At 44.3% G+C, this 23,536-nt stretch overlaps 1 protein-coding gene across 6 annotated transcripts in view; it reads right to left on the minus strand.

Moving 5' to 3' along the window:
• The window catches only part of PRICKLE1 (prickle planar cell polarity protein 1), a 105,502-nt gene that overhangs the window by 16,360 nt on the left and 65,606 nt on the right, over positions 1-23,536 (minus strand). Inside the window, exon 1 of one of the 6 annotated variants that reach the window (XM_079775615.1) lies at positions 10,047-13,726. The exons of 2 other annotated variants lie outside the window; for them this stretch is intronic. The gene's annotated coding sequence lies outside the window, so the exon portion shown is untranslated. Of the gene's footprint in view, positions 1-8,881; positions 9,188-9,513; positions 10,014-10,046; positions 13,727-23,536 lie in introns of those variants that run through there. 3 more of the 6 variants (XM_079775613.1, XM_079775614.1, XM_079775611.1) reach the window with 3 other exon arrangements.

The raw sequence follows: 23,536 nt of genomic DNA on the forward strand, positions 1-23,536 counted from the left end.
GACAATATAAGAAAAAGCAAATTGAAAACCTGCAGGCATGGCTCTTATTGGATGCCTGTTTACATATAGCTGGGCCCTCAGAAAACACCCAACTTACTAGTTCACCGCCCCCAGCCCCCAGGCCCACTGACACTTAAAATCAGGGCTCCATAATGCAGAAATAGCCCCCTTTCCAGCTCAGCATTTCGGAAGATGCCACCAACATTAGTTTAGTCCCAGTGGCCCTTCGAAGGTGCTTCTCCACACAATGGTTCATTGGAAAGGTTCAAGAAAATCGCCTTGCCTGACACATCAGATTACACTTCCCACAAATGAAATCCCTGTGAAGTCCCATGAGTTGAAAAAAGAAGTGTGGGGATTGTACCTCTTCCCACCTTCCCCACTATGTGCCATGAAAAATGGCCCCAGACCCCACTCCACTCCCCACATGTCCTCATCGATTCTCCCCACCCAGGCATTGCGGCCTGCGGCGTGGGTCCGCTGGGCCAAACTGCTTAGGTTTCAGGTTTCTAATAAAGTTTTGAGAGACACTAAACTTAGTTTACTCATTGGGTAGAAATAGCACAGTTAAATCCTTATATAGCATGTTAAATCTGCAAGCCCTTACTATCTATGGGCTGAAGTTAGCCAGACATTCATTAATGAGTTCCTTCAACAAAAAATAACTGAATCCAAGCGCGAGGTTAAAATAAAACCCAGCGTGCTGACTGTTAGTGTTGAGCTGCATTATTAGCAGGCATCCACTGAAACGTTCTGCAGCACCTACTATGTGTGACATGCTATCAGCCTGCTATTGGGCAAAGGAAGTCCCCTCAGATGAAGGGCTATAAAGGCGTCTCGGAAACAGTCCCTGCCCTACAACCCAGGGAACTTGATCATCACCATTTATGTTCCTTATAAGTTTTTTCTGATTTTTAAAAACCACCCCTCATCCCAAAGCCCCAAGACGAAACAAAGATACAAGATTTTCAGAATCAGATGAAGCTTTTTATAACTGCCCCTTTCTTTCTACCAAAAAAAATTTGTAGATAAATAGCCCAACCCAAGTTTAGAGAAAACAAGGCTCAAGGAAGTTAAGTGACTTGCCCAAGGTCACCCAGCTAAAATAAAAGCCAGGATCCAGACTATGTGCCTGCCACATCAGACTTCTAAAAATTATTCTGCCTTAAAAAATTCCCTTGTTTGCTTAAACAGGTAGGAAAAACCTCAACACTTCCAGACTGAAACTAAGTCATTTATCAGTGATTATCTCAACGCGACTCTAAATACTTACCCTGTTAGAAAAGGTTACTTACTAAAACATATGATTATGAAAAGCGTACGGTTTTTCTTCTATACCTCAAAGACACAAATGGAAGGCCAAACACCCATTGGCTGTGATCTGTCCCAGCAGTAGGAGCAAAGCCACACAGTAGATATTATTCCAACTAATAAATTTAACTTTCCTTCGCCCTGAACAAAAAGTAAAGATGACCTCATTTCCTACACCACCACTGGGAGGTTATGACCTCTTAAGCAAGTCATCATTTCACACAGGTGCAACTCATTCATGTCTTGACTTAGGAAAGGCTTTCTAACACAGGGCGTTGCACTTACTCCTTAATAAAAAAGAATGTGTTAATGACAGAACATTTCTTGGATTTAGTCTTTTGCTTTCATTTAAACACACACACACACACACACACACACACCCACACACACACACACACAACACTAACAAACAAAAGCTCCCATATGTCCAAAACTAGAAGTTAAGAATTGAATTAGTAACTCAAACACCTCCCCAGGAGCAGGGGTGCTTGCAATGAAATTTCACCTGAATCATGAAATATACCTATTTGTCCCTTGACACATCTGGCCAAGGAGGAAGACACTAAGGTACCTACGCTGCACAAACTTACAAAGAACATAAATATTACATAGAACCTAAAAATTAAGTGTCACGATCTTATAAAACAAGAGAAAACACCACAAATGAAGATAAACCATGGGTTTTCTAAGGTAACACAAAGGTGCAGATTGCCAAAGATCTGAGTTCCTTTGAGGGCTGTATTCCTTGATTAGCCTTTTATGGAAAAGGCACAGTAAGTGACCATCCTATTCAACGTAAATCAACTTCGGCACTGACGGCCACAACCCCCACCTCCCAATCATCTGGATGTGCCACCACATCTCAGGCCTCCAACTCGCACACACCCTCCAGCCTTTCCACAACCCACACTGAGCACTTCATTCCGCGACTGCGCGGAGAGAGGAGAGACCAACGGAAGGGTCCTGAGTGACAGTCACTGTATCACGGCTTTTGGTTTCACCTGTTGGCCCTCTGACAGCTAACATAGTTCTCTGGGCCTCGCCTGTTAGTGTTATGGCATTTAATCACCATATCAAGCAACCCAATCAGGGTGTATCTTGTTAACCGAGGAGGAGACGGCCTCAGAGTGATTTGCCACAGGTCAACCGTCCAAGGTCAGTAAGGGAACTGGCAGCACCCTTAGAACCCGGCCTGTGACCTCAAAGCCCTCAGCCCCTGCCTCCCCAAGGTGGATCTGTTGCCCCAGCTCCTTTCCTTTGGTGAACCAGCCGCGCGACTGCACTGCAGGCACGCAAAGGGACGTAACTGGATGGGAGACCGTCCACTTGGCCCAGAGAAGGACTTCGAGGAGAAGACAGTTGAAAGGATCATAAAAATTCAATGGCCTCATGAATTGTTGCTTCAGAGTTGATTCTTTGGAGAAAGCCTCTTTCTTTTTCCTTTGTGTCAGCAGATAATTACACAAAATAACAAGTCATTTACATTTATTAGAAAGTTCTCAGAGCTGACCAAAAATAAACATTAGAAAAATAAGAGGCCCAGCTGGCGTGACTCAGTGGTTGAGCATCAACCTATGAGCCAGGAAGTCACAGTTCAATTCCCAGTCAGGGCACCTGCCCGGGCTGCGGGAGCGTGTAGGAGGCAGCCGATCAATGATTCTCTCTCATCATTGATGTTCTTATCTCTCTCGATCCCTCTCCTTTCCTCTCTGAAATCAACAAAAATATTAAAAAAATAAATAAAAGTTATATAGCATGACCTCCACCTACCAGGTTGTGGTAAGAGATGCTTCTGTTTTTCTTTAATAACAAAAAAAGTTGATTTTGGATTCTTACTTTTTTAAAATGACTTGTACTTGTCAGCAGACCCAGAATATATTCTTAAGCATATCACTGTCTCATCTCATCACATACGACAGCAGTTGACTGCTGAGCATGTTCTTGCCCTTGCAAAAGGTTAAAATAATAAAAGTAATAAAAATATGATCTCACAAATATCCCTTACGTAGGCATGTATATGACTATATGGTATTTGCTCTTCCTAATGACACGTAAACGTGACTGTTTGGTCTGCCAAAATACCTCCTTTTAGGCTAAACATGAAACCATGGGTGAATTAAATCTGATAGAAAAATTCCATTAATTTCATTTCCAGGTGTTGTCTCTTAAGGTTAATCACGTGAAAGAGGGACACAAATCAGTTTACAAATGGGGTTATGATAGTGGGTGAAATTTTTTTCAAGTTGTTTGGTGTGGGGTTTTTTTGTTTTGATTTTTCAGAACCACTTAGATGTTCCTTTATTTATTTTGTATTTTACTTTTATAAATAATTTTTATTTTGATGTAGTTTCAAACTTCAGAAGAGTTGCAAGAAGAGTAGGCAATTCCTTTACAGCATTTGCCCGGACTCATCAACTGCTTACATTTTGCTTCATTTGTTTTATCACCCTCTTCCTGCTCCTCTTTCTCACATACACAACACACCATTTGAAAGTGTGTATTTTTCATATTCTCTTACCAAACCATAGTTCAATTAAACATAGCTGTTTAGAAAATGTTCCTTTAAAAAACAATGTGCAAGGCATGATGTTAGATGCTGGAGATAAATAGAATAAAAAGCCCAAATAGTTCAAACCATCAGTATTCTGTGATTATGGGGAGGCAGGTTTATTATCCTGGTCTTGAAATGCTGTACTAAGCTGAATGAACCCAATCACACATGAATGACAACTATGCAGTAAGCCATTTTGTACTAGGACTGACCCTGTTAAGGGAATGAATCAGTAGGGGCCCCACCGCTCCACCACCTCTTTATAACTCTGGATGTAAATAAGTCTTGTAATGCAGAGAGAAGTAAACGTTTTCAGGGTTGGGTTTGTTCATGTCCCAGAGTCTGACCATTAAGGAAATGTGAGAGGAAGCAACACCTTTAAGAACGAACACCGCCATCAAAGATGGCACTGACGGCAAGCACAAAGAGCAGGAAATGGAATTAAATTCGAGCAGGTTATGATAGTTGCAGATTTTATTTTGAAGAGAAGACTAAAAGCCAACTACAGGAGTCAAGGAGAGAAATGATGACAAACAGAAGAGCAAGACGTGGACACTAGGGTGGGGAGAAAGAAGCCCGAGGTTGGGTAGAGAGAGATGAGATAAGAAAGACAAGGGTTATCGTGGGAGTAACTTCAAGCCAGACAACACAAAATGGAACCATATCCCTCCTTTGTCCTTTTTCTCCCTTCCCCCTTTGGAATCGTTCAATAGCTACTTCTTTCCATTTAAAAAGACCCAAAGACAAACAGCTCTCAGATGTATGACTTCTCCGTCATCATAATTGTCAAGAGAACATGTGACCCAAGGGAAGAGCAATCCTTAGGGGAATGGAATCTGGTGCTCTCAGCATTCAGTGGACTCAGCCCTGAAGTCTTCATGCCTTTGACAAGCCACCACATCTTGGGGCCTGGTTCTTAAAAATTGCATCTATTTTCTAAGGATATGAAAGTTTTAAAGAAGAAAAAGTTATATGAATATAAAGAATTAAAGTTACTATTGATGGGCACCAACTGGCATTGTTACTTTCCCTGTGACTACATAGATTTCCTTGAAGCTAACCAGCGACATCTGGAATAAGAACAACATGTTAATAAAATAAAATAAAAAAGGACCGAATGTTGACATGTGAACATGTGAGTTTCATCATTTATTTTAGTTTGGGAAGGCTCTAGCTTCCTGTGGAGCAAACAATTTTGCCCAACTATTGACCACCTTTCCCAGATCCCTTGGACTCAGATCCTAACCCATCCCTACATAAAATTTCTAACAGGATACACACAGTGCGCATGCAAGCACATGCACGCGTATACATGTGTACACGCATGCGTGCGTGCATGCACACACAGCACGTATAATGGTCTACAGAGCATGGCAGGATCTTTCCAGTGGTGTTAGGGAGAGCAACTATTGTAAGGACCCAGTATATTAGTATGCTTGGCTGTGAGGTAGCGCTTGTTACCCAAATTAGAGTACAGCTTCATTCATCCAACATGGTGATGTAATGAGAGGTTTCTCATGAAATTTACTGCTAGATGCATTCACTCCATTAACTCACTCATCCTTATCTTTAAAGACCGTTATTGAATGGTTCTGGGAAAAATCAGAAAGAAGGCAACTGACATTTATTCCATTAAAAGCCAGAACTGAAAAAAAGTATCCATCGCGCCGAGAATGCTTCCAAATTCCATTATACATTCTCTTGCTTTCTTTAATGATGGTTATATGTGTAATTCTATATGATTTAGTCTTTGGCTGATCATCTTTCCACTTGGGAGTAAAAAATCAACAGTAGAAAAACACTGGCTTCAGGATTCAAGACACAGGAATTCTAATCCAGCCATCCCAGCTGGGTGTGACCTGAGAACCTGGTTCCTCAACTAGAATACAGGGCCGGTTCGAGGGCTACCTCACATTGTAGAGCTGATGTCCAGGAGTGCATGGCCCCGTGGCTAAGATGGTAGACAAGTTTTTATAAGTTTTTTCTCTCCCTGTTCTCATGACGTCTGGGTTCCTGCTACTTGAGTTTCTTCTTAAGTAACCTTTTCCCATGGCCCACAACCAACAACCTCCAAATCTTTTTAAATGTGTTGCTTTCAATACGCTGTAAATTAGGCAACTATTCCTTTGAAAAAAATTATCTAAAAGCATATAGAATAATTATGTTGTGGACAAGGGCTTAGGCATTCCTCCCATAAGCGCAGTCATCACTGGTTAAATAAGATAACATACAGTACATGAAGGTGTTATTCGAATTAAAAAGTAGCTTTATTATTTTGCAATGCTATTTTGGTGTTTGGAGACCATTTATTTTCTGATGAGCTGTATGCTGCACCCAGAGTAGCTAAGGATTATTATTTTGATTGACCTTGACATCTATATTTAAACCTTTATTATTTTTCCCTGAAGCTTAATACGTCAGCACAGTATATGAAGGTCCAGAGGCAGTCAACAGTGGACAGTTTCACTGGAAGACAGATTCTTCCACAGAAGCAACAATGGGTGGCAGTGGTAGCACTGAATGAACTTTCAAAGTAGTACATGTCAAGCAGAAGACTTTGCACTTAATCCTCTAGGCCAGTGGTCCGGCAAACTCATTAGTCAACAGAGCGGCAAACCGAGGCTCGGAAGCCGAGCCGCAGTTTGCCGACCACTGCTCTAGGCAATGGGAGAGGACAAAAAGGTTATGAGTAGGCGGGTGCCACTCCTGGTCTTAAGGAAAATTAACAGGATAGAGATGGTCAGGAAAGAGAAAGGGAACCTGGGAGGGACCTATTAGCCGTTATCACCAAGAGAGCCCAAACATGTTCGGAAAGAAGGTAAAAGGAAAGAGAGAAACTGGGTCAAAGACACTTTCAAATCTTACCTGATTGAAACATCTGTCATGTACCAATATGGAAACTACATAGGCAAGTCAGATGGAGAGTGAGGGTCTGAGGGAGTTGAGGACAATGAATTCAATCAGACCCTTATTGAGGTGATAACTGTACATCAGTTCTGGTAGGGCTCCTATAACATCATTCATCATTTTCTTGGACCAAGTCACCAAATCAAATCAAAAGCATGTGAACAGAAAACAAAATAATTTTCAGTGGCCGCCAATGTAAATGAAGTCTAAGGTCATACCCCTAATTACAAAAACTTTCCCCAATGTAATCCCACTCTAGTTCCCACGTGAAGACTACCCTGGTATGGTAAGGTCTTTATGAATAAGTATTTCTCACGTGAACATGCCCAGGGGAGTTAGAAATCCTTTGATCACCCAAAACCAGAACAGATACTGATTTGTCAAGTCCGTGGGCTAACATCCCCGAGGTGTCCCCTGCTGCTAAGTGCCACCCAGTGGACCACAAACTACTTAACAACTTCTTTGTTAAACTGCTTGTTAACAAGAAGGTGCAGATCACACATACCCAAATCAAGTTACTCTGCTGCTAGGCTAAACATGCAGGTGAATTAAATTTAACTCCAGGCTAATTTGGTAGCAGTGAAACTTGTAACACTTCCATTCTTCTCAGTACACAAAATATAACCCTTATGGGTGCACACATCTCCTTGTTTATGATGTCCCTAACTTAAAATAAAAAATAAAAATAAAAAAGCCTGAGGCCTATAAAAGGCACAGGCTAGCAAAATGACTACAATGATCTCTTTAAAGTTTCCACACACCCAAAGAGCTATCAATGCCTATGGTCTGCTCAAGACCAAAGTCGCTGCTAACAGAGCATAACCCACATTTACTTACGCCGACGTGAACTGTAAAGATAACTTGAATAAAAAGTAAATATATTTTGTATAAAAAAATTAAAAGCAAAAACGTAACGAAGGTATCTGAACCTATCGCTTATGAAACATCCCTCAACTAAAACTACTTTGTACCAGCAATTAGTGGCACGAGGCCATGTGTCCTTTGGCATTTTCTGTATTTTCCAGGTAAACGTCCATCCAACTTGTACATTTTCCCCCAACAACGGCGTGGCCTGTCGTGCACCATCCCATTGCCAAGAAGCTATCCATTTTTCCAAGAGGAAATGGGGGCCCTGCCGGGTTTCCAAGCATCCTAATTTCATGCACAAATACATTCCACGACAGTAAGACAGATTGCTTAACAAAAGGAGGAAACACGATGACAAAGCGTGGTCCCCTGCCAGAGCGACGCTTTGGGGGTCAGGTTATTTGGCTGCAAACCGGTCTATCAGGACAAAACCCAAAACGCATGCGGCGGTGTGAGGCGCACCGCGCGAGGCACGGTTCCAATGGACTCATTATGTTTTCCGTAACGGGGGGGGGGGGGGGGGGGGCGGGGGGGGGACGCAGGTCTTTTCTTAAAATTGTGTTCCAGTCAGTCTCCTATTGATTTTCTGAATTTCTATTTTCAACCGCGGCCCAAGGAAACGGCAGCCAGACTTGACTCCAATGTACACAGAGACTCGGGTTTCACCCTGTCACCTGTTGGCTTCTGAACAACACTCCTCTTTGTGAAACGTACAGCACTCATTTGAAACAAGTTTCCAGAGAAAACACTTCAAGAAAGTGTTTGAGAAGTCACAAGACTCGAGTTGTAAAAACAAATTCCACACATAGCCTGGTGTACACTGACATAGATTAATGTAGAAACCCGAGCTTTTGAAAAAGGGGGTCAGGAGGGGAGTCGGGGGGGGGGGGGGAAGGATGCCACCCTTCTTCGGGGAAAATTCAGCGGCGGCTGTCGAGGATCCGCTGGGTCCACCCCACGCCCGCATCCGCAGAGACACTTGGGAGCCGGCGTCAGCGCCCCCTGCGCCCCGCGATCCCTACCCTCCGAGCGGCGGTGGCGGCTCGAGCCGCCAGGGGGCGCCCCGGGCCGTGGGTCGCATCGATCCCCCGGCTCCCTCTCGGAGTCCGCGGCCTCCCGCACCCGGAGGCCGAGCTCCAGACCCAGCGGAGGGGAGTGAACCCCTCCCTCCCAGGCGCTGACGCGACGCCCACCCAGAAGAGGGCCCCGGTCTCCGGGGCTGGAGTCGCCTTCGAACCCCCTTACCCGTCTCCGGAAGAAAGCCTCGCGCCGCCTCCCGGCGTAGGGTCACCTCCAAGCAAGAGACTCGCCCCGCGGCTGAACGGTGGTACCGAGTGGCCCGGGGCCCCCAACGTCGGAGCAGAAGCCTCCTCCCCGTGGGCGCGCACCGACGCGCGCACCCCTGCAGCCTGCGGCGCTCAGTCCACGCCGCCCGAGGCCATCCAGCCCCGGACCCGGACCCGGACCGCGGCTCCCACCTGCGGCCGCGGGCAGCGGGGCCACGCGCGGCCTGCAGCCCCTCGGGGCCCCCGCCCCGGCCCGCGGGTTCCCGAGCCCCTCGGCGAGCACTCGCCGCCCACCCGCCCTGCGACCGGCCGAGGCTGGCGGCCGGCGCGCGGTGCCTCGCGAAGGGAAACAGGGCAGGGTGCCCTCCCGGTCACCCTCGCCCACCCATTTCCGGAGGAGACCCTAGCAGGGAGGGAGCAGCGAGCGCCGGGCCCCCGTTAAACCACGGCGGGCCGCGCCCCCCGACAGGGCGCCGCGCTTGGCCCCGCCCGGCGGGCGAGGGGGTCGCCCCCGCCCCCGCCCCGCCGTGACGCACTCTCCCCGGCCTGTCCTCGCCGAGCCCACTTTCGGTGCAACGCGGCGATTCTCACCCCTGCAGCCCCCAACCAACCGTGGGAGGGGTCGGGGTGGGGGGTCGGCAAAAGGTCCTCCTGCTCCCCGGAGACCCTCTGTCCCCGCCGGCGTCGCTGACTCTGCTCCCCGCGTTAGAGTCGCCTCGTCCAGGCCACCGCATCCCCCAAGTCCCAGCTCTGCGTCTCCCCAGGATCCTCCACCGCGGAGAGAAAAACCCCGACTCTGCTCCGCTCCGGGGGCCCGCCTGGGACCGATCTTCAAAAGTAACCAGAGCCCGCATTAAAAAAAAGTAACCATTTCGCTTCCTGCCGGTCCCACCCTCGGCGGAGCGCGGCGGGCCGGCCGCCCCGCTCGCGATGCCAGGCTGGCTCGGTTCCCCGCTCCGGTCCGCAGGAGGCGCCTGCCCAGCCTGATCTCGCCGCCGCCCTCTCTTTCCAGGAACTGTCACTGCTGACCGTGCCCCTGGCAGGTCTCCACGAGGTCCTGCGAGCACGTTATTCCTCGAAAAGCTACCCACCCACTTGGCCAGCCGCGCGGCTCCGGCACCTACCTCGGTCCACCCGCTCCATCGCCGCGAGCCTCAGCGAGTGGAGCAGCGGAGAGGCAAGTGCCCCAAGACGCTTATGTAAACTCCCCCTCCCGCAGGTGCACGCGCGGACCACAGAGCGCTGGGAGAATATGCAAAACCACCTCTTAAAGAAATCATCTCCACTCTGCCCATAACAATGATGTCAGCAAATGGCACGAAGAACCGAGTTCTCCCCGGGAAGGGCTCATTAACATATGAATTCTCCCCGTAGGACTTTTCTCGCATTTCCAAGTGATTCCTACAGCTTAGCGCAGGAGATTTATTTTTATCAGTAAATAGCCACAAAAAGAAGAGGAGCCAGGTCACGGGATGCACTTAATCAAGTACATGACTGAAAGTTTTTATAAGTAGGTTAAGTGAATATCATTGTTCGAACACAAGAACCTGCCTGCCCCACACTTTAAGGCTAATCTTGTTTCGGAGCTATTTCTAGGTACACCAAGAGAAAGGGAAGCTTGGCATCAGGTGTCCACAGAAAGGGCCAAGAAAAGCAAAAACAGAACCTCCAAGCAAGCCCAGAAAGCAATGATAAATATTTGCAGCAGAGGTCTGCATCTCTTCTCAACAACAGATTTTAATTTCTGCAATCGCCTCCTTATCACATGGTGATAAGAGGAAATTGAGAGAAGAGGAGGCAATATTTAATAGCTTTGCCATTTCATAAAAGGCTAGCAAATAAAAGCAAATTAAAACGGTCAAATTCCTTCGGTATCCTGCTTTTTTATTTTTAACTTTTTTGGTTAGGTAAAAGAAAAGAACCTGGTACCATCAGGATTCCTTGGGAGTCGTTTGCAACATATATGTTTCTACAGTACACAACTGAACAATAGCTCATTGTAACTGTGATTTAAAAATACACAAACAAGTTGCCATAAATAGAGCAGCCAAGTAAATAACTCTGGCCAATTTCTGTTATCTCTGCTGGAGAAGTTGCTTTTTGTTTTGTTACTTTTTTAAAGTGGCAGAGATAGAAAAGAAACAAGAAAAGAAAAAAGAACGTTGTGGCTCTGCTGGTAGGCTAGCTTGGAAACACTGTTTGAGACAACGGGATTTGAAATTCAAATTGACTCTCTGTTGGGCAGTATACATTCTAGTTTTGAAGACAGTTCCCAAACAGCTCTAAGATAGAGCTCCTCCAGCCTTCAGATAGTGTGGGGATTTGCGGGAGGGCGGGGAGAGGACTTCAAAGGTCCTCTGTGGAGCTGTGAAATTAACCATGAATACCTAGGTTAGATCTTCCTTTTCCTGCTTCATTCTGTTTGGGCTTCCTCCCGGAAGTCATCAATTGACAGTATCTATTGGACAAATGTGCAATCAGTTATTGATTTACAGCAAACCATCACGTCATTATGACAAAGGGAGGATCAGCACGCCAATGCTTTAAGCCAGGTGGATCCTTCCTGAAACAGCTTTTAAAGGAGAGTGACACACAGCAGCCAAGGCTACAGAGCCTTCCCAACTACAAACCACAGCAACACTTCTCAGTATTAAATGCCAGCCATTGAACGTGTGCTTCCTCTAACACAATTACTTACACATACTGTTCCTTGCATTTTCAACAGGTACTGTCAGCTTTATTGCTTTTGTAACTTTTTTGACGATGAAGCAGTTTGGAGACAGTTAAAAGGTTCCAGCTAATGTTCAATCTGAATACAACAGCCCATGTAGTCCGGTCTGAAAGGCACTGTTTTTGTCAAGGGTGGATTTACAGGATGGAGAGCAAGGACCCCCACCAGCACCTTTTTGTTTCAGCCAGGTGGGAATATTCATTGCTTGCAAATCACACTCGAAGGGAGGCTGGGAAAGGAAGCCCAGAAATTCACAGGACTTGGTTCCCTCACCCCATCCTGGTCTCTACTCTCACCTCCTCAGAGAGGCCTTCTCCAACCCCCTCAATCCCAAATATCACCCCTCCCTCCTGTTGCTATTTATCTTCATAGAACTTAGCTTTGCTTCAGGTCTATGTGTTCATGTTTGCTGTCTCTCTCCTCTGCTAAAAGGTGGGGATTTTGGAGATTCTCTCCTGTATTCTCAGCACCTAAAATCACGCCAGGCACATAGCAGGACAAGCTCAATTAACAGGCGTTAAGTGAATGAATGATTTTGGACATTCTACTCAGGCCCTCACAGCTATACCATACCTGTACAGATAACTCCATTTCTAATCTAAACCCAGACTGAACTGCAACATCCTACGGGAGGAGACTGTGAAAGAAAAACAGAAATGCCAAGGGCGTTTGTTTGTCAAATGCCAGCCAGCTTTATTGGGTCTGGAAGAAAGAGGTAAAGTACGAAATGTAAAGTACAACATATATTGGTGGTATTCCTTGGTTCTCCTGTGATTTGTACATGGTGACCTTGAGGTCTGCTCCATGCCTTTTTTTTTTTTTCTCATGTGTAAAACAGACCTGCTTTCTAGTTTTAAGAGTCAGAGTTGTTCTTGGTCTCAGACATTTGGAAGGATTTGTAAGTAATTGCCAGCAATCTAGGAAGAGTCTATTTAAATGATTGGATGTCATTAAGTTTCTTAATACGGAAGAGAGGTCAAGGACTCTAACAGTCATCGAATGACATCTCACTCACTGGGTCCGAGGGCCAGTCGGCATATATAATGGTAAGTAGGGTGCCAGCTTGAGTCTTCAGTGAAGGCATAGTCTAGGACAGCAGTTTGGTTGTTCTGACCTTGAGTTGTTCTGCCTACATAGAGATAGGTGACTAAGAAGTGCAAATATGCATATATGTAGACTGTAATTTCTAATTAAAATGGCTTTAAAAATTTTTTTAAATCACAAAATCATACAATTTTAGAGTTGCCAACCACCTACCTGGTACATCTTGTCCAGATAAAGAAATGAGGTCCAGAGAATTGTAATAATTCTTCATGCTTGTTACCAAGTTTGGTACCACTGACAGTTTATATGAAATGCTTTTCTTTCTTGTTAATTTTGAACATATCTGTTGTACCTCAGATTGGGCCCTATACCCTGCCGGTCACTGAACATTTGTAAATTCTAGTTACCGGTATCTGAGCCTGTAGCTCCCTCAGGAAGGGCCCCAAGGCAGGTATCAGCTCTTCCCAGAGCGAACAGGCAGGATGGTGTTTTATAATAGGTTGCAGTTTCTCCAGGTCTCCAATTATTTTCTTTCCCCTTTGATTATATTTAAAGCAATGTGATTAAAGAGTACTGGTTCTTTAACATTTTCTACACCCAATCCCTCTTTAGACTTACTACTCCAATCCTCCCAGCCAACGTCCCCTCCCCCCTCTCCGACCTCTTCTGAAGTGAGTGAGCAAATCCTCCCTTCAAAGTACCCTGATGCATTGGGTTTGGAGTTAGGAGATTTAAATGTCTATTTTCTGCCAATTACTAGCTCTGTGACACTGGGATAAATCACTTCTCTAAGGTATCAGTGTTGTTTTCTGGTTTGTTTTTCATTTCTAAAAATGACATGGGCTAGGTCAATGGTTATAACTTCTGAGGAGGAAACACAATCCATATCTCAACTAAAATAGAAATCCTAATATAGAATCAGCTGAAAGTGAAACTGCTCGGTTGAAGCTCTGCCTGGGTTTCTCGCAGACTTCCCCCACAACTCCCGTCCTCCCATCCTCTCATCCTCCACTCTCCCAAGGTGACCTTCAGGCTCTTCCAGCTGAAACTAGATGCTGCCAGAGGCTCCACCAGGTCTAATATTTTCAGAGTCTTTTAAAACAATAGCTGGTATGACACTGATATCAGATAGGTGTTCACGGCTGTGCGGTGTTGAGTCTACAGCCCACGCTGGGTGGGAGAATATGGGATCAGGTCCTTTTGTTTGACTCTTGTTCAGGGTTTTAACTTTTAGTATCAATTGACAGCCATCTTTGCCTACCTCACTCCTCTGTCCCAACTGTTTTGACCCCTTCCCCATCCAGGAAATGTTTGTTACTTTTCATGGACAAATCATTAAAATAGCGTTCAAGCTTCTTGACCTTGAGTTCTTCAAATTTTTCAACTCCTGTAGAGATCTGTGGCTTAACATAAACTTAAGACTACACTGCTGAAAAACTGCCAAAACATTAAGAAATGAAGAATAATTATTCCAATAAACATTGGGAGATCGATACATGAAAAGATATCCAAGATATATTAAGATGCAAAATATATAGTATGATCACATTGTTACAACTAATAATATATAAGCTAGTATACACGTAGAAAAACTATTTAGAGGTATATAAATAGTAGACTAGTAATACAGATTCTAGGGGAAGGCAGATTATAGGAAACTATTACTTTTGAATTTATATTTGTAAAATAAATGTATTTTCATATTTTTACACCATTTATAATCTTTTTATTTTTATAATGATCATATAAGACTTTTATAAACAGTTTAAAAAACAATAAAGGAAATAGACTACAATCTATACTAATAAAAGGGTAATATGCTAATTAGACCAGACATCTTCCGGATGTCCTTCCAAACAAAGCCACGGTGGCAGGGGCTGAGGCAGAGAAGGTTAGGGGCGGTCAGGCTGGCAGGGGAGGGCAGCTAGGGACATCAGGCTGGCAAGCAGAGGCAGTTAGGGGCGATCAGGAAGGCAGGCAGGCAGGCGAGCAGTTAGGAGCCAGCGGTCCCAGATTGCAAGAGGGATGTCCAACTGCAGGTTTAGGCCCGATCCTCTGTGGGATCTGGCCTAAACGGGCAGTCAGACATCCCCTGAGGGGTCCCAGATTGGAGAGGGTGCAGGCCGGGCTGAGGGACACCCCCCCACACACACAAATTTTATGCACTGGGCCTCTATAATTAATATAAGAAAGAAAAGTTTGAAGCAGAAAGTGACGTTCTTGATTTAAGCATTGGTGGATATGGGAAAATACATAGTTCCGCTCCCTGCTATCTTCCTCCCAGGTTCAAACTTGAAGAGAGAAATCTCTGCTGCATTTCTTTACAATACTTGAGAAGGGGGTGTCACCGGTCCCATAGTTCCATGGAGCCAGACATACTGGAGCAGGAGCTGCTCCAACTGGTGCCTCGTGTGCCCATCCATGATTCACTGACAGATTCTTTGGTTGAGTCCAAAAGTATTTGTTGGAGGACAGCACTATTAGACCTAGACGCTCCCCTTAGCTAAGGATTACCTATTCTAAATTTCATATTCTATTTATATCTTGATTTATTCCAAAAAGAAAGCACAGGAAAATATACAAGATGAGTGGAAAAAATAAATGATTCTATTTTCCGAAATACATAACAACGAATGCACTGTGGTTATACTACAGTTGCAGTGTGGCTAAAATTCTAAGACAGAAATAATGGGAAATGTTGATCAATTGATTCTGGTTAGAAGATGAGGATCAAGGAAGTGTGAAGGGGAGGTGACATTTAAACTGGAACCTTTATAGATTAAAAGTGGGTGATCAGGGAAATTAAGGGAGTTGGGATAGGGAACAGGGCTGAGTCCAGGTTGAGCCCATCAAAGCTTGATGTCTAAGACAGTGAGCAGCTCTTAGCAAGCCCATGGTAATGTGGTGTGAGGACCGAGAGGGAGGAGTAAGAGGGGGGTAGGGCGGTGGGGGCTAGAGACAGTACCAAAAGAAAGCAGTGCCAGGCTGTGAAGGGCTGCACAAGCCTCTAAGCTATTCTAGGGGCTGTGGAAAGCCACAGAAGCTTGAGCAAAGAGTGACATGATTGTATCTATGCCCTAATTAGAGGGAGGGTAGAGAGAACAGTGCAGGGCAACCAGATGGGAAAAGCCTGGACGCTGCCTCAGTAGGCAAGGGTAGGAAAGACAACACAGTGTGTCTGAGGGTGAATACACCGAACTGTGGAAGCCCAGAGTGGATTGCGGGGCGAGGGGGGGGGGCGGGGCTGCAGATGGGGTGCCCACATTCCTCAATGAGTCAGCATTCCCATAGTTTCCTTGAAAGACAACCAATAGTTCACCCCTGATGTGAGTTCTCACTTGAAACTGCAAATATTTTTCACTGTCCACGGGAGACAAACTCAAGGTAACCTGAAGGATTTTCGTTTTTAATCTCAACGTTGATCTTCCTGTTGATATTTAAAACATGGTTTCAGAGTGTGGAATCTCGGAGGGAAGGCGGGGGAGGGTGGATGGGTGGAAGGTGATCAACCAAAGAACTTATGTGCATATATGCATAACCCATGGACACAGACAATAAGGTGGTGAAGGCCTGGGGTGGGGAGCTGGGGCGGGCTGCAGGGGGCCAATGGGGGGTCGGGGGGGGGGAGAAGGGGACATATGTAATACCTTCAACAATAAAGATTTAAAAATAAATAAATAAAACATGTTTTTTATGTCCTGTTGTGTTAAAGAGCACATTATAAAACAAAAACAGGTGCGTGGTTTTCAGGCTGGAAGATAATCTATGTGAAAGGACTACCCAAGAGATGAACATGACATTTGGAAAGTTATTGTGTTCAGTGGGAATCTACAATCTAGCAGTTAGTGTTTATGCAAACCATTAAGTAATAAATATTGCTCTGTCTTAAAATGTAATATTATACAATATTCATTGCTTTATTTCATGAACTACGTGCTCAAAGCTATTTTGCTCACTCGTGTATTTACTTATGCTCCTTAAACTCCGCACCAATACTCAAGGTGTTCTCAGAGAGGTGTCAGCAAAGAACGATTCCAGGCGGCCAAAGGCCTCTTGCCCAAAAGAAAAAGGTCAGCACAGCTTTCCATAACATTTCTTTATCTTATCTAAGATCCCAAGTCCCTTTCTGCAACCGTGGGAATTGAAAGGAGGTGATTTTGTAGTGGAGACTGGCTTACAAGCTTTAATTAGATTGGGCCAGGGCCAGGATTTGGAATTCAAATTGTTCTGTCGGTCTTGAGCCACATAGTTCTAGATGAGTAACAGTTGTTTGGTATAAGTCAGTCTTCATATTTCCTTTCTCCTCTTTGCTTGCAGCGTTCGTCTCTTCAACAGTGCACTGAATTAGAGAGGGGCTGAGGGCAGGGATCACGTCTGTTTTGTTTTGTGATCTATCCCAAGTGCGGAGACACACAGGCCTGGTACATAGTGGATTCTCAGTAAATGTTTGTTGAGTGGTGAAGATGGTTTTGTTCCTATTGATCTTCCACAGAACCTGTCTCAGACGCTGCACAAAGGAAGCACTCCTATTTATATCTTAATTATCAGTCCATTGACTGTTTTTTCTTCGTTTTTATTTGGATTTTTTACAAAGCGAGTCAACTAATTTGAGGTTCAATTTTCCAGTGTTAATGTTAAAAGAAATCTCATCAAATTTATCATTTAGGTCATTTGTTCTTTTTGGCTGATAAGATCTGCTAGAACTCAAACTAATTGGCTAACTTGAACTCCCTTTAGAAAGCTCAAATTTTTCGAAATCATGTTCTCCATCCACCTCCAAATCAATATCCTCCTCCCTCCTCTATTCCTGGTCTGTTTATGGTACCACCCACTAAGCCAGAAACTGATCATCACAGATGTTTTCTTCACTCTGGGTGCCCTCCTTCTTGTTTACCCTCATTCAGTTACTTATCAGATCTTTGCACCCTTTAACTTTTCTTTGTTGGCTCCGTATCCCTCCTCACTACCCCAATGATTGGCAGCAGCCGATCCTCCCCACCCTAGCATGCAGCCTAACTCATCTTCTTGGGTCTTCTCATCCCTACATTCTTTCTCCTTCACTTGACCACCACAAACCTGACTATACCATTCTCCTACTTTAAAATCCCTTCTTCCCAGTTTTCCCAGCACCTCCGTGGGGTAAAATTAAGGCTCTCTGCAGTGAAGACCCTCCATTTCAGGCCCCCACTGATCTCTCCAGCTCCAGCCCCATCACTTGCCACACTTCACTTTGGCTCTGGAACTAGTGGTTTCCAACCAGATCATACTGTTTCATGACCACTGTGCCTTATTCTGCTGCTTCATTACGTGCAGCTGTGTAGCCACTCACTTTAATATGCCTGCTAACTCTTCCTTCCAGGCTGAACTAGGGTGGGTCTAGGAAGTGTCTCCAGAAGCCCTATTAGGCCAAAGGCTTCTACTCTGCACGTCCACTGCTCCAGGACCCTCCACTCGTCCCAAGACTCCCATCTTACTCAGGCCAGTCCCTCCACCCAAACGACAGCTTCGTTTCTTTTCCAACCAGAAATTCTATTCCCTGGAGTGAGTGGGATTCTCTTCCTATGTGCACTCAGCGTTGGGATAACCCAGCGGCTCAACCTTTACACTGAGCAGCTACACCAAGAAGGATGGGTTAGAGCCCTCTATTTTGGTTAACATGAGTGTATAGAAGAGGTACACCTTTAAGAAATAGGCCTTCTTGTGTTTCTTGCTCCTTCAAAGAGCTTTCGCAAATGCTTCCATTCTCCTTCTGCCAAGTCCATCCCAATTAGTTTAGTGTCCAGATATTCTGGGTGAAAACAGTGATGTCGGATTGTTGGATTGACATAGCCCACAACATGATACCCTCTCTCTTGAGTGGTCAGTTCGTCATTTTGAATATGTTCACCTTGAGTCCAGACTGGATGCTTCTTGAGAGCAGCAACTGCCCCCCTTCTGTTAATCACAGTACTGAACATAATAAAGATGACCTGATGGAGGAGACTTTGGTTAAATGTGGTTAATCGTGGTAAGGTGCAAAAGCCAGGACTACAGGAGTGGACTCTTCTCCAGTCAGTTACATTAGTGCCACACCCTGGAGTGGCATGGGCTGTAACAGTTCCCTGTGCAAAACTGTCTGATCCAACACCCATGCACACTGCTGCAATCCTACCCTGTAAGACACAACCAAGTCCGTAACAGCCTGCTGTAGACCACACTGAAGAATAATTTTCAAGACAAGCATAAATGTAGAGTGATGGAGATGTATTACGTCAACCTTAGAGTGTGTGGGATAGTGAAACTGGAAGTTAGGTTAGAGACAAAACACAATCTCTAGGCAAAGGAGGTATAGAAAGAGACGAAAACAAGGGTTTCCAAAGGAAAACCTGGGTGTGCTTTCTCTGGAAATGGTCATGGTGAAGTAGCTCTTTGTCAGGGATAAGAGGGGTCTCAGTGGATCTGGAGAACATCCTCAGCATCCTGTAGGGAAGGAAAGCACTGCCTTAGGGCATTCCACTGAGTACCTGGTACAGGGCCTTCCTTTCAAGGCCTAGGCAGTGACTTAGGACAGTGGTGGAATCAGTACAGAATGTGGAGTCAACTACGTATTAGAATTGTGTGTCTTTCTGGACAAGTTACTTCACTAACTTGGGTGCTATATTAAGAACAGAATAGCGCCAAATGAACCTCTTTTGTTATTATATAAACTTATGAAGTACTTGTATGCTAGGCGTTGTGCTAGATCCTATACATATTTTTTAAATCTTTGTAACAACATGAGGTAGATCTTATATGAGAACAGTGAGGTAAGTCACTCAACCATTTAATCATGAGCTAATTAGTGTAAGAGCCCAGATTCAAAACCTGGTCTGACATCAGAGCCTATAATCATAAACAACTGTCATCTGCTTTTAAAGCAGAGCCTCTTACAAGTAGCAAAACAAAATGCTTTGCTTTCCCCAACTTGTCCCTCAGCAACATCAGCTGAGAGTAGAGAGAATAACTCTAGAAGCTTTAAATACTGTACTATTTTAGGTAGAAATGAAGCCTCCTTTAGGGAAGCTTAATGCCAGTATTTTGTTCTCTCAAGAGTTGTGCGGCCCCCATTGCCAACCCTGGGGACCCTCAGACAAATGAAACCCTGAACTTCAAAGTAGTTCACTCAACCATTTTAATTTCTATAGCTACAAAATCATCTCATTGTCCAAACACAACAAAACCAGCCTGTATTCGAGGATCACTTATATAGAATAGTTGCTCTGTTGCCTATTAAGTCATTACCCGTATCAGAGCGTACTAAGCTCCTACTCAGATATGGGTATGCGTGTCCCTCTCAGATGGGCTCAGCAGCCCAACCATCACCTCTTCAACTCAAAGGCAGACTATGCTGAACGAAGGACAGATCATGAGAATGGTTCAGTTCACAGTTTGTGGGCAACCCATTCTACCGAACACATCTCACATGACATCCTGAAGGCAAAAGGCACTGAAGTAATGCAGCCATTAATAAACTTGTCAGACAAAATGGATTACAGCTCAACTCCCAGGACCATAATACGTTATTATTATTTTTTTACTAAGGTCCTTCAGTTGAGTTGCAGCAAATGAAAAAAGAAGATAATAGAATTAATCATCTGTCTGGCAGCATTTCTTACGGCCAATATGTCCCCTTACAAAAATTTCTTGCAGATGAGCTCAAATAATTAGGGTTCATATAACGTCAGATTGGCTTGTGAAGACAATCTGCTTCCTACTGAAGGGCAAACATTTTCACTTAACACAAACCCTGGTTCCGATGTAAGACCTGACTGCACTGTTGCTTACATAACAGACCAAGCCACCTTTTCCACTAGCAACCATTTCTGAAGTTTTCAGCTTCTCTTTCAGTTGATTTTAACAGGATTCCAGGAATCTCTGAAATGCTTTCTCTACCTTTTGGAAAAGTATGTTTCGGATGGGGGAGTAATTGAGCAAAGACTGAAAGTATCATTAGAAAATAGTTCTATGATATGTCATGTTTTCGGGACCTGAAGAGTCAAAAGTTTTTTTTTTTGAAAGAATCCAATGATATGGGTAAGACAATGTCTTCAAATGGAGCCACTACTCAGAAGATAAGAGGGCAAATTCCTACACAAGCCAACACTCATGACCATCTCCTTGTCTTTCCAAGAAGCTTTAAAATGACTTTCTCAAACATGCAGGTGTCTAATCCCTAACAATACTTTTCATGAAGTGAAGCTTTCTTTTTCAGAATTAAAACCTACCCCCCCCCAAAAAAAAAAAATTGCTGGTCATTCTGTTTCTTATGCCTAATTAAAAGAATTCTTAGGGAAAATAAATATGATGATCACATACATAAATATTTGGGATCCTTGAAAGCCTATGAGGAACATGTAGGCCTTATTATGCAGGTATTATGTAGTAACAATTTAATTTATAATAAGATTATAAGGAGAAAAAGAATTCAAGATCACCACTAGTGTACTACCTAGCCTGCAGGTTTTCTGAGCACTGTGAGGAAAATATTCACTGCCACCATCATTGGTGACACTACAAGGAGAAATTAGGAGAAAATGGGCTGAGGTCCCTGCCATGTTACTCCTAGAAGCCTACCTACAGGAATGGCGGCTTGATCCTCACTGGGTAGATTCCTGGTGGCAATTTCTGTTTGGAGTAGAGGAGAACCAAAGGTAAATTTACAGGATGGCCTGAGAATGAATGGACATTTACAGTTTTGCTTTGTTCCAGAAGGTTTTATGTTTTAGATGTTCTTAAAGGAGATATATAGGGACTACTTAACCAAGGTACTTAATGATTTTCTTAAAAATTATTTGCTTTTCTGCTCCTTTCTCCTTCCAACTTTCAAGGACCCATATTTTACACTGGAATGTATTTTTAGGGCAGATAGGGAAAAGGGGCCAAGTTTCAGATGTCTCTTTTCTCTATTTCTTTCCTTTGCCGTAAGGCTTTCTTTATGGAGCGCTCAGTCTTAGGTTTCCATAACCTCCTAATGCAAAACAGGCTAAGAAGAGCAATGAATGTAACAAACCACATGTTGCTTTGCTTTTTTTATTTTTTTTAGGAGGAAAAATCCAGCTTACAAAAAGAGTATGCAAATTTAGCAGTTAACTGAAATTAAAGATGTTCTAAGGGTCTCTTAACCCCAGTCATGGCCATCTTGTAATATTTTTAAATATGAACTGAAACATATGATTATGATAAACTCTCATTTTACTTAAAAGCCAAGAGAAGATGTTAATACCATGGATAACAGTTTACAAAATTCATTTTGACTTACGAGGAAATCTGCGTATTTTCACCTAGGCTAAAGGTAAGAGACACATAAAAAAAAAAAAATTAAGGATTTCATTGTGAAATCAACACTAGTGCATTCTGAACCCGGGATTAACAATCTATATGTGGGCTTCCAGAGACTTGCATAAATTACTCAAACATTTTATGGCTCAATTCAGCTGTCAAAGAGAAGAGCCCTCAGACAACACTTCACACCTGTTACTCATCTAGGAGAGGCCTGGGCTTAGTGACTCCCACCTGGGATGAGCATGTCCAGACTCCCCTCACACTCCTTTTACACAAGGGGATAGATTCCTCGGAGTGCCGGGTAGTAAAGAAATTAAGACACACTAAAATCCCCGGAATTTTCCCAAAATAGACTATCACCATACCAATCTTGCAAAACCATCACAAGAGATGTCCTATTTCAATGTAACACACACACACAGAAAACAATTAAGAGCCGCTGGCTTCAATATCTGTTCTAAGAAAGTACTATACCGCCAAAAGTAAATAAAAAGTAACAGAAATTATGCAAGCTGATTTTCCTTCTGGGTCCTATGGTCGTAGGAAATGGGAATGGGGGCCACAGTGACTCCATTTTGCTTCTTTATCCCTCATCCCAAATCAATACACACCAGAATATTCCCAGCTGCTGGGGCAATTCTCTGCTCTAGGAACCTCTGATTTATCCCCACACCTTCTTCATCCCCTAAGGCGAGGTCAAATGTGAGATTTCTACAACCTCCACAAATCACCTCCCTTTGGTCCTGCCATCATCCATCCGCATATACTAGTTATTGGGGTTGGGGGTGGGGGGACGGGACTGGTTATTTAATTATGTGACAAACGTGATTCCTGGCAAAAAGAGGCGTTAGACAATCATCTATTTTAACTTTTGAGTCTGTGGCAAAAACAAAAACCCACTTCCTTACAAAAAGCAGAGGTGGACTTCAGGAATTCTACGTAATAATCACATCGCAGTATCCATTCTGCTGATGGTTTATTAAAACAGGAAACGAGATGCGAAGAAAAGTGGGGTCCTAGGCAAAGGGTACATCCTAAGATAGGAGGGCACTTAACAAGCAGGGGATGGTAAGAGCTGATTTCTGCAAACAGCGCCAAGTCAGCTTGGAGGTGCCGCTCCTGGACAGGCGTCCTGGGAGTGGTGCCAGGAGAGGAAACTTCTTGTTCAGGGAAATGTGGTGGGCAGAGTACAGGAAAATTGCTTAGTTATCATTCCAGTGTCTTTAGGAATATTCTGGCAGGGAACGCAAGGGCACCTGCCTCCCAAAAAGCAGCACACTCAGTGGGCAGAGAATCTGAATGGAATGAATGAGAGTCACTCAGGAACGGATTCCACAGACGGGTTGCTTCTCTCTTCGGGTGGCATCCAAGCGTGACAGGGGCGTTAGGGAGCTATTTTGATGAAACTACTGAATGAAGTTTGCATTAGGACTCCATGGCTGTCAGCAACAGAAAGCAAACCAATTCAAGGAGGAAAGGGGCTCATTTACTGTAAGGATCTAGAGGTGTCTCAGGCCACACAGAGCAGGAAGGTAGCTG

Source organism: Cnephaeus nilssonii (genome assembly GCF_951640355.1).
Source record: "Cnephaeus nilssonii genome assembly, chromosome: 6".
Classification (NCBI taxonomy): Eukaryota; Metazoa; Chordata; class Mammalia; order Chiroptera; family Vespertilionidae; genus Cnephaeus; species Cnephaeus nilssonii.